General features: G+C 43.6%; 1 protein-coding gene across 1 annotated transcript in view; it reads left to right on the top strand.

Moving 5' to 3' along the window:
• LOC132663107 (uncharacterized) overlaps positions 1 to 13,686 on the top strand; it is a 514,936-nt gene that overhangs the window by 199,909 nt on the left and 301,341 nt on the right. The window lies entirely within an intron of this gene.

Here is a 13,686-nt window from a genome sequence, read left to right as displayed (position 1 = left end):
GAAACCAAGAGTCAGATGCTTAACTGAGCCACCCAGGCACCCCCAGAGTGGTCCTCATAAAAAGAAGTCAGGTCATGACTACACTGTTCACAGCTTCTATATCCTTCCCATCTTGCTTAGACCAAAATCCCAAAGTATTTACAGTGATGGTTTGCAAGATGCAGCCCTCAGAGCTCCTGGCTCTAATGCTATTTAGACTCCTATTCCCATCCTCTTTGGCATCTCTCTGCCCTAGTGGGTTCTTTACTGTTCCTGAGACATGTGTGACATCCTTCTTCCTATTAGCATTTCCAATGACTATTCCCCTGCCTAGAATGGCTTCTCCTCAGATGCTCACCTAATCATCTCCCTCGCCTCCTCCGGTCTTCACTCCAATGTCATCTACTCAGTGAGGCCTTCTCTGACTGCCTTACTAAAATCGGCAGGTCCCTCTTACCTCTGATTTCCCAGTGCATCCCTTGCTTTTCTGCATTTTTTTCTTTAGCACATATCACCATCTATCATACTCTTATTTACCATTAGCTTTTATCTATTATTTATCTCCCCCCACCCTCTTGCATCTATCTCTAATCCATGTGTCATGATGGCCCTGATTCCTGTACTGTTCCCCTCTCTGTTCCCTATACCTCGAATAGTGCCTGACCACAAGTTGTTCAACAGATATCCGCTGAATGAAAGAATTAATTCAAGTGGGGACCATAGCAGTGTGTTGCTGCAAGGAGCTGGTACTCAGCAGGTAGATCTAGGTTAAAGATAGATTTGGAATCCTTTGCAATGAGGTCACAGATGTGTGGGAGTAGCTAAGACAGACCAAGGAAAAGATATTGAGTGAGATTTGAAAAAAAGAGAAGGCCAACATAAAACTTGGAAAAAAATAGTAATAATTAAAGACTGTACAGATGAAGTGGCAGAGTTGAAAGCAAGGGCTCTGGAATTACAGACTCGAGTTAAAAACCTTTGTTCCACCATTTACCAGCTTTATGACCATGGAGAAGTGACTGGATGATTCTTGGCCTCCATATCCTCAAGGGTAATTAGAAAAAAGATCTCCACGTCAGAGGGCTGTTAAGAGAATTAACCAATAATGTGCATAGAAATCAGCAGACAGTAACAAAGAATATAGGTAGTAGTCGTTGTTACTAACATCACTGTTATCATCAAAATCCAGGAAGGACTCCTGAAAAGTCGAAAAAGTAGGGGAGTGTAATGGAAGATAAGTGAGGAGAGGTCTTCAAGAAAGGGAACAGTAAACTCTGTAGATGTTGCTCTGTGGTCAGGGCTAAGTATCCTGAGGAGTAGATTATGCTCCAGGGTGGAGCTATTTGAGAGAATCGTTTCATTTGCATCAAAAAGTCATAATCCCATATTTTAAAATGAGTGAGTGTTTTGTGGAAAATCACAATAATTGTCTTAGAAAAAAATCAAATAAAAACAAAACAAAACAAAATAAAACAACACTGGGCCCTCAATTGTATCCAGCTGCCAAGTGTAGGAACATGGTGACCCAAAAATTTGCTTCTCTCTGGTCTTTGGGAGATTTACTTGCTCGCTAGTCAGAACTAGTTTGCTGGTTTTATGAGGTTAAGCTATTGTGCAATAGTATTCAGCTGGCTCTGTGGGTGTTTATTTACAGATGGCTGCCATCTTGATTTATTGTCTGTCAAATTATAATTATTAACGATGGAGTTAATTGTCATTTCAACCACCTGGTAATTACCCACTGTGCTTTGATGTGGTGACAAATCTGTCCTTCAGATCAAAATTGGTAGGTTCATAAGATATTTCGCTTCCACGTTCATCTCCATTCATGGCTTATTCAAAATAAATGATTAGGGAAAATTATTGATTCTTTTTAGTGTAATTTGTGGGCCTTCAGGTAAAAGAATTGTCAATTGTTGTAAACTTTTTTTGAGTAGTAGGGCTGGTATAACAAGAATCCAGTGATGTGAGTTATAGTACTTGAAATTAAAACAACAAGGCATGCTCTTTCAAAGACTGGTCTAATAAAAAATTTAACAATGCTCTCAGTATATTCTACGGTGCATCACCTAGAATGATGGTTTATAACCCTCATTATTTGTTTGCCCCATTGTTTACTAAGCCACTTTATCCTTATGCCCTTTTGAACTTTTAGGATAGAATTCAGCACAGTTAGTGAGGTTACCTTAGTCTTATAAGGCCTCAATCACTTTCAGAACTATGAATGGGATTGTCTGCTTGGTCACTCTCTAGGGAGACACCTGATAGAACCAACGGGATTAAAGAGGAGGGGATGTATACATGTCATGAGAGCTACATCTCTACTCCCATCTTTGGTGTTGGAACCCTTATTTGTGTGCTTTTTCCTTTTCAGCATTTCCCAGTGGTTTTCAGAAAGGCACACATAATTTACTAAATTAGCCAGCAGTGGATCAAATGGAAGATTTCCCACCAAAGCATAGTCTTGAGATGCTACTGTGGACTTACCATCTCTTTCCTCTCAGGAAGCCCATTAAGCAATCATTCTGTGTCCAGCTTCCTCTGGCTTTTAGCCTCGGGGCATGGAGAGAAGAAGGCTATGTTCCTGGCTTCTCAATATTTCCTTGCAGAGTCACCTTCTAATTGACAGTTGCCATATTACAGTCCTGTTGACCATGAGGTCTCACCTTGGCATTTGTTGTGCAGCGAGACTCAACCTAGGCTGATTTCTACTAATACTCCTTCCAAGTCAGAGAGTTGTACATCCGTTGGACCCAGAGAAAACCTATGAGCAGTATCTGCTTTCTTTCACTTGAAGGATTGTGAATCAGTTCGTTAAGGAAGGAAAGCTCAGGGACTAGAGATGGGTGTCTAAAACCGCCCTACTGCAGTTTGTTACCGGGCTTGGGCATTTCCCGATCTCTCCTATGAAATGCTGACCTGCTGTATAGGATTTCCACTCCTTGGGAAATTATCTGTGGTCGAGCGTCCTGACATGGTTTCCCCTGCTCTCCCTTCCTCTCTTCTATTCTATGAGGCCATGGCAAAGACCTTTTCTTACCTATAATATCTTATCTCTAATGCCTGACCCCTTCAGTTTACCCTTCATATCGCTGCCTGAAAGAGTTCTCAGAATCCTTTGGGGGCTTCTTCTGTGAGTCTAAAATGTGCACCATGATATTCAGTGGCCTTTATCATTGGCCCTTTACCTATACCTCCAATCTAATGTTCCCTCTGTTGGATGACAGTTCAAGGCCTTTATGTTGAAGGTTCCAATTGGCTGTCGTGTGCTTTCCCTTTCCAGGTCATTCATCTGGAGCATTCCTAATTATTCTTCAGAAGTCACAAGTCAGCAGTTACCTCCTGAATGTAATCTTCTATAATCACCCCCCTACTTCCCTGACAATTCTTTCTCTTTTTGTTTTATTTTTATAACTTATACTCCTTTATAGTGCTATGTCACATCATATTAATTTCCCCCCTTATCTGTCCATTTCCCTTCTGGGGTCCTCAAGAGCAGGATCTAGAATGGGAACATTTTTGTCATCATAGAGCAGGAGCTAAATAATATTGAATAACTGTTTGTTCAATTCTTTGTATATCTCCCATTGCCTAGGACAGTGCTGAGTATTCAGTGGATACTAAACACATAGTTGCTGATGGATCCTTATTAAATATAGCTAAAATCTTCACTATTATTCTTGGTACCAACATTAGAGTAGACACCTGTCTTTATGGGGAAAAAAAAAAACTAGCTTTAGGGAGAAGAAGTTGACCCTTTATCCAAGATGCATGTGGCAGCTGCTGATTGAAATAAGACAGTTAATCATATCTAAATGGAAAGAGAAGAAGTCTTTGGTTCTGGTTAAAAGAAAATATTTTTTACTAAATAGTAAGGAAATGGGATATGAATTTCTTTTTGTACGGTCAATGTATATTTTCTTTTGTATGAGAAATTTCTGTGGAATTCAAAGGTTGTCCTTTCCTTCCTTCTCTCCCTTTTGCCCTCTCTTCTTTCCCTCCTCCCTCCCTCCCTCTGTGCCTGCTTGCCTTCCTTCCTTCCTTCCTTCCTATAAAGATAGGCAACCTTAGGCAAACACATGGCGCTGCTAGCTTCTATAGAGAAAAGGTGCAAAGTCTGTTCTTAGGTCATTGCAATTATTCTGATGGCAGATAAACCCATCTCATCCTCATCCCAAGATTTTAAGTGAGGCACGCATGTCTGTGAAACTCTTCTCATACTCAGTGTCAACCTGAGGGTCATTGGCTTTACTTGGCCCATCAGGAAGACTGGTTCCATGAACGTCTGGGGAATTTTCTTTCTTAACTGAAATTGAACAAGAACTGTTTTCTAAGATCAAAAAAGGTCCATATGAAACTTGAACGGTTCTAATTGTGCTTTGTTCTGTTCTGATGTCACTGGGAACTTTCTGAGGCAAAGTAGACAACTGAGTTTTAGAGTGGTTTGAAAATTGTATTAATAGAGCAGACGACTCCTCAAGGCCTTGTCATTTTCTAGGAACCATTAATTACTGTCATGATGGTTTATGTGCATACTGCTATCTTCATATCAGAAAAGTGCTGCTTAGTTTGTGCTTCACAGTCTCGTGAGAAAAGTTGTAGTCTTGGTACCTCCTACAGGAAACAGTTGAGTGAAAAGTGTTTCCAGAACAGGTGCAGGGACAGAACTGTGTTGGTTGGCTTTAGATTCTCCCTCGGTCTTTCTGAAATTGAACCACGTTCTTGAACACAAAGCCTCTTTTTCTATCCTGCTAGTCACTATGTCAACACAGAAGTTAAAGGAAGAAGTGAACAGAATAGCGCATTTAAATTTCTCAGTAGGAAACAAACTTTATCTATCACATTTCCTTTCCTCAAAGTGATAGGTCCTAAAATCTTGAGAAAGTAACATTACTATGCCTGGTAGGAAAACTTTACTTTTCATTATGGCCAAGGGGTGGTAGGAAGAAGACTGATCTGAAAGTCAGTGGACCTGGGGCCCCGTCCTTATCTGGCACTGACTGGTCATATCACCTTGGACAAGCCATTTCTTTTCTATAACCTCAGTTTCCCTCTTGATATAATGAGGTAGTTGCTAAGGCTTCTCCCAGGTCTGTATTCTCTTAAGAAGCTGAAAGCTGCAGGAGAATGGGTGAATCACTTGGTGAACCTCTAAGTCTTGCGCACACACACCCAACCAAGTATCTGCCAAGAAGTCTCTTCTTATCACCACCATCAAAACTTACTCTCAGCACTATATAGCTATTTGTACCCATTGAATTAGTAATTCCACTCCTAGAACTTTCATCTAAAGAAATGAATTCCTTAAGAAAGAGGAAAAGTTACATTAACAACGAAAAAAGTTGTTCATCGCATAATTCAAAATTTGATGTAAGCTCATTGTCCAACAGTAAGAGAAAGGATCAGGGCAACTGATAGGCTGTTTCAAAGTCCTGAGAACTACATGGAGAAATGCTTTTGATAAGCAGGAAAGCAAAATGTATTTGTCCTGTGGACTGCAAATATGTTTATGAACAAGAGAAAGGTAAGAGGAGTTGGTGATTATGGTCTACTCTCATTGGGCCATGTGCTACACTAGGCATTTAGTTACTTTAATCATCTAACTTATTCTTTTGAACAGCTATGAGGATAGGCACTATTATGATCAACTGACAGTTAGGAATCTAAGGCTCAGAGAGTCATAGTCACCCACTAGATCATCACGGCTTTTAATGGGTTAGCACTCAAAATTCAAACCCATCTACAAATGATTTTCATTATTCATGATAGCTATAAAGTGCCTGTGGACACTGAATTAAGCAATATGAACATTGCTTCTAGGGGAAATATAGGGTTAGGCTCCTGTGAGCCTCTGGTCAGAACATTTTCATCAGGAGATTCAATACGTAACCTTGTTTCACGTGTATTTCTGTTTAAGGACATTATTTAATATTGTTGATTCATTAATACTGAATTCATGGTTGACAGCACTATAATTCATGCCTGGATGACACTTATCTAACACATGTATTTTCTCTGTAAGGTCGATCATAGACTTATTGCATTTAGGATCATTAGACAGCACTTTAGCACTGTGCTTGGACCATTTTAAACGGTGAAATCACTGACAAAAAGCACAAAGGTGTGAAAAACGTGCCACCAGATAGACTGCAAACAAAAGAGAGCTGAAATAAGAAGGCAGAGCATCACTTTGCTCAACTTCAACTGGGGACAGGTGTGTTAGGCAAATCAAATGTTTCACCCCTCCGCACAAGTCTGTGAATGACCATGAAATGGCCATAAACATTGATTTTGGGGGTTACAAATAAATTTTAGGGACAAGGCAAATTCACAAACATGGAATCTGCAAATAATGAGGACGGTAGATTCAGTCATCTGGCAGGTATTAATAGTGTATCTGTCATCTGCCAGACACTGTTCCAGGCACTGGGGATTTAGAGGTCAACAAAACAAAGCTCCTGTGCTCATGGATCTAATGTTTGAGAAAGGGTAAAATGCAGGTAAATACATCAATCTGATGGTGACAGTCTGACAGACCAAACCGGGAGGGGGCTAAGGAGGGATGTGTGGAGGGTTGCTATTCATACAGAGCTGTCAGAGGCAAGCCTGGGACGTAACATCTGAACAGACCCTCAAAGGAATCAGGTCACAGGGACATGTGTGTGAAGAGTGATCGGGAAGTGGGGGCAAGAGGTAAACAGATGCTGAGCAGGAAGCAGGGGCTGCAACGGGAGAGGAAATCAGCATGGGCTGGCAAGTGATGTTGAACTCTAACTTCAAAACCTGGACTCTCGAGAGGAAGGCGGCTTGAGGATGCCGAGCACCAGGACTCGGATGCTTCCTAAGTTGTCATAATGTTGGCAGAGGAAAACATTGTGCATCTTCCCTTGTGAACAGCTCAGGTAAGAGCCAAAGGGAAGATCTCTGCCAAGTTCCTCCAGGTCTCCGCTCCATCTGAGGCTTGGTTGCTGGGTTTAAGGAAGTGACTGGAAGTTAGCTTGGACTCGGGTGAGATTCCCTGGGAGAGAACGTGGCCCAAGGCTGCAATATCAAGGACGACTTGTAGTGCATCTGAGGAGAGCCACAACAAACAAAGCATCCCCAGGACAACAGGAGGAGTGGAGGCGAGAAACAAGTCCTCACAGTGAGAATTGCTGTGTGGAAAACGCTCCTCCCCCAGTGCCGAGCTCAGCTTGCCGTGCCTGTGAGAATATCAGTGCTGTGGCCCATGTTGGAGCCAGCTGCAAAAGTCATTTGGACTCAGAGGTCCTCAGACTCCATCCTCACTGCTGACAGACAGGGACACTGAGGCCCAGAGAGGGACAAGCATAGGCTTCCAATCAAACACCGAGGGAGTGGCCGAGCCAGGACTGGAATTTAGCCTTGTCACCAAACTGTCATTCTAGACAGTTATTATTAGAATTTAGGAGGAGGAGAAATGTGACAGAATCTTCAAGTTTGCAGAAAGCTGTTGATCGTACCCGCTGCTGTTTTTGTGCCTATACCAGGAGCACTGCAGCCTCTACAGTTCAGTTCAGTGAACTCCCCTCCTCCCTCTGGGCCCCCAACTTGGTCATTCGGCATCTGGCTCTGGAAGTGGCCTGTGGAAATCAGTCCCAAGAGAAATGGTCTCAGTCAGCAAAGGTGGTCACTATAGATGAAAAGAGTCAAGGGGAATTAAAATCCTGTTCCATATTCTTTACATCTACCTAGCACAAATCCTTCTTCTGTAGCTTTTGTATGGAGGTCTGTGGTTTGCAGGGGTCCCCGGCTACAGGTTTCTGTCAATCCCCTGTGAATCACTGAATCCCAAAAGAGGCCAAATGTGATTGGCCAGGAACAGCGGTGAGCTGGTAAATTAGCTCTCTGGAGGATGGGGAAGGGCAGCCATGATTTGTCGTGTTTGCCAATATCTACGGTGTAACTACTGTCACCATGGTAGATTTCAAGCTACCAGTGATTTAAAAACCAACTCACGGAATTGCTGGAAACCTCACAGTTCTCCTGAGGCTGCTCCAGCCCTGGCCAGCACACCTCTGCAGCTGTCTGAAGAGAGGGGCCTGAAGGTGGGGCTGAGGTCCATCCTACTTAGTTTTGTGAGGTCGGACCTCGCCTGAGGGGGTGTCTAATTTCAAAGCCAGGATTCTAAGAGGAACATTGACAAACTGAAAATTGCTCAGGGAGGGGGGGTGCGGAAGGAAGAATTTGATTTAAAAAACAAAAACAAAAACACTTTTGGGAGGGAGAACTGTGGACAGGATGAGAATCCAGGAGCAGGAAAACACAGGGTATATACCTCGTTCCTGTTTCCCAGTCTCTGTGGGGCTGTGAGTTACTGTTCCTGAGCCTGAGGGGAGGTGTCTACAACAGGGAAGCTGATTTCAGCTCAACATAAGAACTTGTGGATGCAGCTGCCCAAAGGATTGCAGGACTGCTGGGCGTTATAAGGAGTGTTACGGCACCAAAGGGATGGAAGAAGATGTGGGGCAACCACTAGGGGGGGCTGTGCAGCGGGGCTCTGGGGCCCCTTCTAGCCTCTGGGAGCTGATCCTGAAGTGGAGTCTTCTTCTCTTTCTCTCATTTAATCACTTTCATCTTCTCACTTTTTGTTCCTTTTTCCCCTCTTCCTCCTCTCTCCCCTGGCTCACTTGCTCAGTTGCCTTTTGCGGCTTTACCTGGTTCTGCTCCCTCCTCCGGCAATGACCTCCATATCTTTCTAAGAAGTCCAAGCCTCTTAGCTTTCTCCTGACTGCTTACATCCCAGGAGGAAAGCACAAGCCCTCCTTTTCTCGTTTTTCTTTGCTTTCTCTCCTCTCTTCCAGTATTTTCAGCTCCACATTTGTGACTGAAGAAGGGCAAATAAACAAATTGAAACTGAAACTGAGCGTTGGCCATAAAGTGAGGACATCTGGGAGGCTTGCAAGGAAATTAACATGCTTGTCGGGTTTCAGGTTACATATTTTGCGTTGCCTGGTAACTAGCCCTACAGTTTCCTTTCATGCTTTATTCTCCCCATCCCTTGTTTATAGTGTAATTACCACTGTGACATCATAATCCCCCATTGAACAGCTGTCAGGGGGGCCCAACTGCTGAGTAAACAGGGCTTTACAATCTCTCCTCCCACAGGCTGGTTTACTAAATAGATCAATATTTGGTTTGTAGGCACAGGGATTAGGAGGTGGAAGTGTCTTTTGAAAAAGTCCTCTCTCTTCCCAGGGCCTCCAGTGCACCTGAGAATGCTGGAAAGAAAAGCCAGGTTCATGGACAAAAAATAATCACCCAAACTGCCTTCACCTGCCTGTGATTTCCCAAGGAGCAGCTTGCCTTTAAGAAGTGATACCTATTTGAGAATTAGTAATGTCTTAGGTTCTTTATTTTAATGCTTAGAGAATTCCACTTTCTTCTCTCTCTGCCTCTGTCTTAGCTCCCTTTTCTCTGTCCCCAATCCTGTTTGATTTAATCTTTCTAAATGGATATTATAACCCCAGGGACTAGAAGAATGACACGTGGATAAACAGGAACTAAGCTCCTGAAGATCTCCCTCTACCCCCCCGCCCCCCACCTCACTCTGGGATTAGAAGCTCCACAAAGAAAGCACCCTAGGAGAATTCTTTGTTAAACTAGAGACTCCTAGGTGATAGTTTGGGAAAGGATGATTTAGATCTTGCCTCTCCTGAGTCTGGAGAGTGTGATTGAAACAGACATGGGAGCAGAGATCTTGGAGCCTGAGCACTGGGAGCTGTGAGTTGAACCCTGGTGCTTCCTGTAATTTGTTATGTGACCCTGGACAAGTCCCTTGTGGCTACAGCATTGGGATTGGGTGACAAAGACCTTCAAGGCCTCTCCCAGGGAGACCATGTGCAGCATCAGACTGAGACAGGCTCAAAAGCTAGTCCTGACTGCAGAGCCCCCTAAACCACAGGTAACTCCTTGGAGTTGCATTTGCTTAGCTCTAAAAAAAAAGGGGGAGAATTAACCAATCATTGTGTGGATTAAATGAGATAGTGTATGGGACGCATGTAGCTGTGGGCATGACACTTAGTGGGTGTCTTTTTAAAGCTAACATTGTGTAATTGCCATGAAAACTAAAACCATGGTAAAGAAAAGCTTGGAGGTAAAAATTAGAAGGAAAGAGGAGAAGAGGAATAACAACAGCCAACACTTACATAACATGTTCACAGCACACTAAGTGCCTCTCACATACAATCTCAGGTAGTCTTTACAACAACCCCCCGGGAAGGGAGAGGTACCACATGTACTGATCTCTTAGAGTGGACCAGTCATTATCCTGGACTTTTCATAAACATCATCTCCTTCCATCCTCACAAAAATGGCAGGTTCTTATTTTCCCTATTTCACAGATAAGTGGGGTTCAGAGAAGTGAAATGACCTACCCAAGGTCACCCAGCTGGTGAATGTTGGAGCTGCCGGGGTCCATCCCATTCTAAACCCCTTGTGTTTCCCCCTGATGCCATAGAAGTGGGCAGATCACCGTGGAAAGGGAGGCAGCCAAAGAATGAGGTGCTAAAAGTTAATGACCTGGGTGAGAGAAAAGAATATTTATACCACATCCAATGCTTCCTTCGCAGTCATCAAGCCACACCATAGTGCTTTGTGATTCAGTCATTTTGAGGGGTAATTACAGTCTTTGTCTAAAAAATAAAACACCGCAACTGGCTGCTGTATCTTGGACTTTATGTTACTTCCTTTTGACAGGTGATTACAAAAGTCCTACACATCTAGAAGTGTCCCCTGAAGGCTGCATCCAACCCAGACTGGATGGGAATGCAGGCTATGGCAATGCAGGGGGATGAGGCTGACCTGAGACAATCCATAGAAACCCAGTTCCTGAATTTTCTAGGCAAGGGGTAGCACAGGCATCCTGTAGCTCCTTTGCTGTCTCTGGCTGGTGGCTTTCTCTTGGAAGACTGTATGGTTTCAGTTCAGTTTCATATAGACCTGTGTGTAGATGTATACAGTGATAACATTCCTCCCTGCTAAGTCTCTCCAAGATAACTAATCTGATTCCAAGTTCTAATTTTGTACGTGGGAATCTTGTCTTGTCCTGATTTCCAGACCCATAGGCAGGCTTGGCAGGCTGTGGCCAGAGGAGGTCCCAGGTTTGCCCTCATGCCCTGAGCAAGGCTTCCTCCTCTCCCCTGTTAGGCAGAAGCACCTGTCTTGCAACAGGAGGCACTGTTTTTGCTGGCAGAACTCAGTCTCCCTGAAGGGGAAGTACCTTAAGACTGAAGGCCCCTTGGATATGTCAAAGCCCTTGTTTATTTGCCAATAAATAAAATGCTATTTTCAAGAACTCCTTCTTATATCAACCTCTGTGAATTATATCCTGGAGAAAAAAAAAGAGCTACAGCCCTCCGGGAACCTCCATAAACCAGTAATTCTCCAACTGTGTTGGATCACCTGGAGGGTCTGTTAAAGCACAGATGATTGAGCTGCACACCCAGAGTTTCTGATTTAGCAGTTCTGGAGGGGCACCTGAAGATCTGCATTTCTAACCAGCTCCCCAGAGATGCTGCCGATTGGGGGACCACACTTAGGGAACCACTGGTCTAAACCATCTGCTCCAGCTGCTTCAGTGTAAGGAGCTGCCGGTAGCCGATTTTTTAAGATCATTTTTCACATTCTTTCAGGTGGCCATTGTTCTGATCTTTCCTTCCATCAAAGAATTTTGGGAGCGGCTTGCTCCTCTGAAGCAGGAATGCAAGTCAGGTTGCCCTCTCTGGCATCGTTTTCCATATCGTCTTGCAGCCTACATCATTTCCGCTCTTAGATATGGAAAAGTCCCAAGCCTGCTTTTGCTGTCACATCCCTCATCTTTGGACATGCTGTTAGTTCTCTGGGCTAGACTTCCCTTGCCTGGTGGATTCTGAATTGTGTGTCAAAGTGGAACTCATGCATGGCCCCTATAGAGTCCTCCCTGAACAATCTACCCAAGCAGAGAAAGTTTTCCTTATCTGTATTTAGTCTTACAGCTGCAAGTACAAACTTGTACCCTAGTCCTTGGCACATTCTAATGTAAGGATCTATTTGCAAGTTTCCTCTGCCTACTAGAAGGAGGTACTAAAGGCAGAGACTAGGAATGACTCCACTCAAGGTTCCCTGAAGTACCAAGTATTTTTGTAGGATCTGCCATGTACCTAGACACACTAGTAAACAATAACAGATGTTGTCCTGCTCTCATGAAGATTTCCACCTAGTGGGTGAGACAAACTGATCACTCAAAAAATGTCAAAACGCGCTCCTGGTAAATGTCATGAAGGAGAGTGATTTACTCAGGGAAAGGGACACAGTTTTGGAGTTTGAAATAAGGGAGGGTTTGACTAAGTTTTAGAGATCAAGGATGGTTCATTGGAAGAGGTCCACTGACTGGAGAAGGGAAGGATGAGATGTTCACTGCGCAAAGGGGAAAAGGCAGAGCGTCTGAGGCACAGGAGGCTATGGGAGGCAGCCAGAACATTTACCCCATGGCTCTGGGTTCACCTCACCATAGCCTCTCTCTTCACTGCTCTCTTGAGGCAGGAAGTGGGCTCCACAGAAATGGAAGTTGTATGTGTGTGCGCACACACGCACAAATGCGCATACATACAGATGCTAGCACACGCTTGCATAAACATGCATCACACACACAGAGGCACACACATGCTATTCTCTTGTCCAGATTAGAGTGGGACTTTCTGCTTTGAGCTGAGCCTAAAATGTTGATACCCAAGGGCCCCTTTCTCTAGGAGGCACAGAACAAGTTTTAAATGAGATTTTCTCACCAGCTGTCCAGAGTCTCTGACACGGTGTGACCCTATCATAGCAGGTGGGTGAGGTGTGGGGAACCCGGACAGCCAACAGATGGGAGCTGAGAGTCACAGTACCCAGAACTATGGGGTACGCTCACCCTCACCCAGTCTCAGCTAAGCTTTTACTTTTCGTGATTTAGGAAGGCTGGAGGAGGGGTTGGGGTGACCGGCCACTTTGTCCCAAGCCTTTCCATTTGCAGCTGCAAAGGCTCTTTCTTGTTACATCATTTTCTCCTTTATTGAAAAACTTATCTTTAAGTGGTGGGGGAAACCCTTTTGTTTTACATAGTACATAGTTGATACCAATTAACTCGGCCTTTAAGCATTGCTACCAGTAAGAGCCTGTGGATATCCAAAGGGGAAACTGTTCATTCATGCTTGTCCAGCTAAAACACAGTCTCTCCTCAACTTTCTATTGTGTGACTGCCTCCCTGTTTTTTTGGCAGTGTATTCCGCGAAAACAAATTGAGTCAAGAAGTAAAAGTAGTTAAGGGCTGTGCACATCTCGGTCTTTCAGAAATAACAAAAAGTGATGAAAGTGATTCAGTAAGATAAGGATGGCTGAAACAATCCTGCTGTGTAGAGTAGGCTTGGTTAAACAATAACAGTTACCATTTCTTAAATACTTGTTAGGTGTTAAATAAATGCATCATGTACTTTACTGGTATTATCTTGGGCAATTCCCACAAAAACACCAATTTTATGCAAGAAACTAAAGTTCAGAGAAGTTAAGTAACTACCCCCAGGTCACACAGCTAGTATATGGGATTCGAATCCACCTGATTCTGAAGCTCATGATACTTTCCAATGTTATAATCACTTGGGTCCTTTGTACCTCTGCCTTCTCGTCTGTAAAATGGGTAATGTAATATTCATCCCTTTATAGGCCTTTCAGTGA

This window comes from Panthera onca, chromosome D4, assembly GCF_046562875.1.
Source record: "Panthera onca isolate mPanOnc1 chromosome D4, mPanOnc1 haplotype 2, whole genome shotgun sequence".
Taxonomy (NCBI): domain Eukaryota; kingdom Metazoa; phylum Chordata; class Mammalia; order Carnivora; family Felidae; genus Panthera; species Panthera onca.
This window is presented reverse-complemented; position numbering and strand designations above follow the sequence as displayed.